Genomic DNA, 5,119 nt, shown 5'->3' on the forward strand with positions numbered 1-5,119 from the left:
AAATCCGTATATAAAATCCGTATATAAATTACATACGGATAAATCCGTATATAAAATTCGTATGTAAATTACATACGGATAAATCCGTATATAACTAATTTTATAAAAAAAAATTAAATGATCTCACATCTATACCCAATAACTAATAGTTTCATATACTGATAAAAATAAAATAAAACTGCCAAATTGTAAAAAAATAATACCAAATATCTGTCAGTTTTTATTAAAATGTGATGTTTGTTTAATCCATTATAGTATTACACCATTCATTCAGTCAAAGATCATATTACACAAGTCTTTCACATTTAAAAGTCAAATATATTATAATATTACAAAATCATGACTGTGAATTAAATTTATAAAATGTATAATAGTCATAAATAAATAGTACAATTCATAATATGGCAAATGTAATAGTAAATTAAACTACTTATACAATTAGTTATATGTGAAAAACTATCTAAGAATTGTTCCACCAGTGTTTGAAACACCCCTAACTAGTCATTTATCATCAAGGCAATGGCTCTAAACCCCAAATAGAGAAAATCTTCAATTCTTGTATTGTTGAGTACAAGATTTACCAAGTGTATAGAAAAGTCTTGATGATGATGCATTTGATTGTAAAGGCCTTGTGGCAATGCCTGCCATTGTTGCAAAAATGTGAAGCCAAGTTCGAAAACTTTTGCTGAGGAACACTTCTCATTCTTTCCACCATGCTCTTCTCCTGAGAGTAACACATCATTTAACACTATTAGAAATGTTTACACTACTCATTAATAATAAAATTTTATCTAGTTATTGTACTTGGTAGACTTAGTAAGAGTTTTTAAACTTATAGGAAAAAAAATATAACCGTTAATCTTATCTATGCTTTGCTCATACCTTAAAAAAATTGTGTTTATCAGAACAACTAGAATTAATTATATATATTGATAGATATAGATTGAAAAACCTTGGCCCTGTTACAAAGCAGGTTTAACCACAAGCTTGATTAACACAAACTATTAACCATATAATTAGTCTACCAACTTTGTTTAAAAGATGATGTTGTGACAAAGAATTCAATGTACCAGTTAAACATTAATCAAATTACACAAGCAAGATTTGAGAATGTATACAAATTAGAGAAACATGTAAGCTTTTGTATCCATGCTCATAATATATTATCATAGGATAAAAAAAAGAAATAACTTACCAAAAGATTATGCACTAGGACACTTTTAAGATCTTGCATATTCAATTCTGCCTGTGAAATGTCAAGAAAACGTATTATTTCTAATTCCATGTTGCCCAGCATGTCTATTCATTCCCGCAACATTCTTACCCTTGCTAGCAATCCTATCTTGTCAAAATATTTAAAGAATGACAATACAATATATGTTTTAGCAAATTTTTTATGGCCCTGGTTCATCTTTTCTTTTGTAGATAGTAAATAATAACCACAAATTAGTAACCTGACTTGATACCGATAAGACTGGAATACTCAATAAAAACTTTTAATTAACAAACACAAATGGACTAGAAATATATAGAATCATAGATAATCAAGGTACATAAATAGAAATAACACTTTTAAATGGAAATTAGTAAACATTTAATGAGGTTATGCACAGGGGTGGAGTTATTGAAGTCATTTTTGCCTATATGCCATGACTTGTAAATTTATTAAAAACAATAATAGATAAAAGTGGGAGCCATGGAATGCCTAGAAAAATCGAATGAGATGGGGATTGATAAAGTAAAACCATGTGTAGAAAATATCTTGACAAGGAATCCTTTCACTTGTAAGGACACTAATTAACATTATCAAAGTATTAGCCAAGCATCCTTCCAAATGGTGAAATCATTACTGTAAAAAAGTAATTGAATAAAATTATTATTCTTTACTGAACGTTCTATTGGAATGGCCCACATGAAAATGGTTTAGAAACTAGTAATTACTACCTAGTATGCAATTCATGTCTTGAATGACTATTAGTATAAATTATTATTTATTTTTTGCTAGTAATGAATTATATCCTGTCACACCATAAGAGAAAATAAATTTTCAAATTAAGTATTTATAAGTCACAATTTTATAATATAGTAATGCGTGATATAATAACAAAAATAGCAAAAATTTATAAAGTAGTTAAAGTTATTAACATCAGAATCAATTTAGTATTTATCAGAGGAGAAAATTGTCATTTTAATATTCATTAAAATAAAAATTGCAAGAGTTTATTAACACCAGAACCCCATTCATTTATCCTTCTATTAGACCAAAAATAAATACAATCATACCTTATCCAATTATACCAGATATACAATCATACCTTATCCAATTATACCAGATATACAATCATACTAACCTTGTTTCACTTTGAGGCACTACTGTTAAATTCAGGTTTACTTTAAATGTCTGAACTATTTGTGTTGTTTACAAATAAAAAGTTTTATACCCATAACTGCAAGCAGACAAAGTTAAGTATCAAGTGCTATAGATCACTAAACTATAACTTGTTTCAGGATGTTTGGATCATCTGCCTAATTAGAAAATTAACGTGTCCATTCCCACCTATCTTATGAGTGCAGATATAAGTTGCATCTTCGCACCACTTCATACATCTCCAACCTCATGTGGAAATGTTGTTTATTATTATCACATATAATGATCACATTAAATAGTAACGCTAGTGATATAAAAATGGAAGCAGAGACAACAAATATACAAGATGAGAACAAAACTAAAGGGATACAATTTGGTAAGAGAAGAATAAGATTCCATGGTTGTGTACCTTATCAAATAGAGAGGAAGGAGAACACAAAAAGAGACTAAGCACGGAGGAAGGAGAACCCGAAAGGTCCATGCCATGTTCGGTGCAGCTACCTATTCCCATGCTAAGCAGAGTGTTGAAAGAACCAACATCAGAGTGAATATATACAAGCCATAAAGTTCTCTTATGAGGATGTCTTAGAACTAATAATGTAATGTATACAAAAAACTTAAACATGATAAGCAAGATGAAATTAAAAAATGATCTGTTTTACATAAAAGTTTATCTGAACCATGTAATACTCCTATTAAAAAGAACAAGATTGTTGAAATGCATCACATAACCATGCGTACTGATTATGCAGAAATATAACAAGAATGATTTAGAGACAGTGGCAGTGATTGTAAACATCCAAGAACTAAATTAAATGTCGACTAGATGGCATATGTTATAGTCAAAGTTTTCTCTCAAGCATACTACACCTACACTTACAAATGAATCTTAATCCTCAAAAAGAAGAAAATTGAAGGAACTCAATTACCCAAGTTATCAAGGAAACTCTGTAATTCCTTCAAACCATAAGTAGAGAAGCTCCGGTGCACTCTAGAGCGAGGGGCCACTAAGTTGCAAGGAAGTTGCTGCTGGAAGCAAATCACAACTGCAAACAAATTGTCTCCACTCTTTCTCTTTAAAGCCTCATTAACCTAATCCTTACATCACAAGGTTCAGTCATTATGGTCCTGAAGCCTATGCTGGGCGATATAAAGAAAGAGAGATTTAAAAACTATATAAGGAGATAATAGGACAAGTTTTGTACCACATTCAATGAGACTAGTCAAATCTGTCTTGCAAATTCACTATCGAAATCCATGTGAACTCCTCTGTAAAATTCTTTAAGCTCATTCTGCCTCTTAAACATCAAATGTTTCATCTTACTGACTTTGCAACATTTAATCGCTGGACCTCACCTTCAACCTGCAAATATATATATGATCAAACCACAAATACTTAAGTATTGAAGTGAACATCTGTATTCTAAGTTCAAATCAACAAAAGGGGTTTGGAGCTCCAAGAGGGGTTTGGTCTTGGCATCAACGGCGACCCACTCTCCGGTCTCTCTCTTCTTCTTTTGCACTCTCACTTCCATGGTTTGGCCTAGGAATAATTCCATCACCGTCTTTCACATTTCAGAAGCTCTATGCATCAAAATCAACTACATATTCAAGAACAAAAGAATATATTCGGTGAATCTTTGCGCAAACCCCACAACGGACCATTTTGCATCAATCTCAACAGAGAAGATAGGGATTTATGGACTTGGATTTAGGGATTTAGGGGACGAGCAAAGAAGAAGGTTTGAACGAAGAAACTTACCGATTGAAAGAATAACTCTCCGGAGAAGGTGAGTGAACACGAGAAGAATGGACGAACTTCTTCTCTTTGAGTGAGCGTGAGCGAGACTTCGACGCTACCATTCCAGTCGTCTCCATGTGAGTCTAAGAATGAGTTAGGGTTCCAAGGGGAGAGCCAACGAGGAGGCATGACTGGTGGAGCGGTCTCCAGTCCCCTCAACCTTGTAATGGAGCACGGGATAGCGGCTAGGGTTCGAGGAGAGGGTAACACGAAAGAGGCGTTTGCAGTGGAGGTTAGGATTTCAATGGAGGCTAGAAAAGAAGGGATGGATAAAAATGGTTCGATGAGAGGGAAGAACAAGAGCTCGTGAGGAAGAAGAGGGGCTCGATGGCTCGACGAGAGGGAAGAAGGAGTCGAAGAGAAATTTGGAGTATTGATTCTGACTCTTACGTTTTCTAGGTTTAGTTTTTTAATTTTTTTTATTAATTATTATAAAATCCGTATATAACTAGAGAACCGTACTGAATTTATACATGGATTTATTTTGGTAAAATTTTCGCCAAAAAACGTTATCATTACATACCAATTTTATATAAAAAAATTCGTATATAAATATTTTTATTATTATATACGGAAAAATCCATATTTAATTTATCCGTATATAAAATTCGTATATAATGAAATTTTTATCTACGGATCAAAATCCGCATATAATAATCCGTATGTAAATAATATTTTTCTTGTAGTGAATTAAATGGCACTCAGCGGTAGTTTTGGCGCTCAGCGGTAAGTGCGGCTCTTCAAAATTATGCTCAGCGGCAATTTTGGCAAGCGTGAAACAGCAAAAATTGGCGCTCAGCGCCCTCTACCGCTCAGCGCAACTTTTTCTACACTTTGGTTGACTTTTTTGCACTCTAGTTGACTTTTCTGCATTCTGGTTGACTTTTCTGCATTCCAACTAGTCGGTACTTTAACTCTTCTTTCAAATCATTCCAATAGCCTACAAAATC

General features: G+C 32.7%; 1 long non-coding RNA gene across 4 annotated transcripts; it reads right to left on the bottom strand.

The window, feature by feature from the left end:
* Positions 1-329: 329 nt before the first annotated feature.
* LOC148200675 (uncharacterized) lies at positions 330-4,579 on the bottom strand. Of its 4 annotated transcripts, none has more exons than XR_015786377.1 (6): positions 4,131-4,579; positions 3,574-3,731; positions 3,298-3,466; positions 2,778-2,880; positions 1,196-1,246; positions 330-724 (listed from the first exon to the last, which is right to left on the bottom strand). It is a non-coding gene; the product is annotated as an uncharacterized LOC148200675 (long non-coding RNA). The 4 variants fall into 4 exon arrangements; XR_015786375.1 differs by having other exon boundaries at positions 3,574-3,969; positions 4,131-4,576; XR_015786376.1 differs by having other exon boundaries at positions 3,298-3,460; positions 3,574-3,969; positions 4,131-4,575.
* Positions 4,580-5,119: the final 540 nt, after the last annotated feature.

Source organism: Vigna umbellata, chromosome 4, assembly GCF_029865625.1.
Source record: "Vigna umbellata cultivar VRB3 chromosome 4, Vumbellata_1.0, whole genome shotgun sequence".
In the NCBI taxonomy this organism is placed as follows: Eukaryota; Viridiplantae; Streptophyta; class Magnoliopsida; order Fabales; family Fabaceae; genus Vigna; species Vigna umbellata.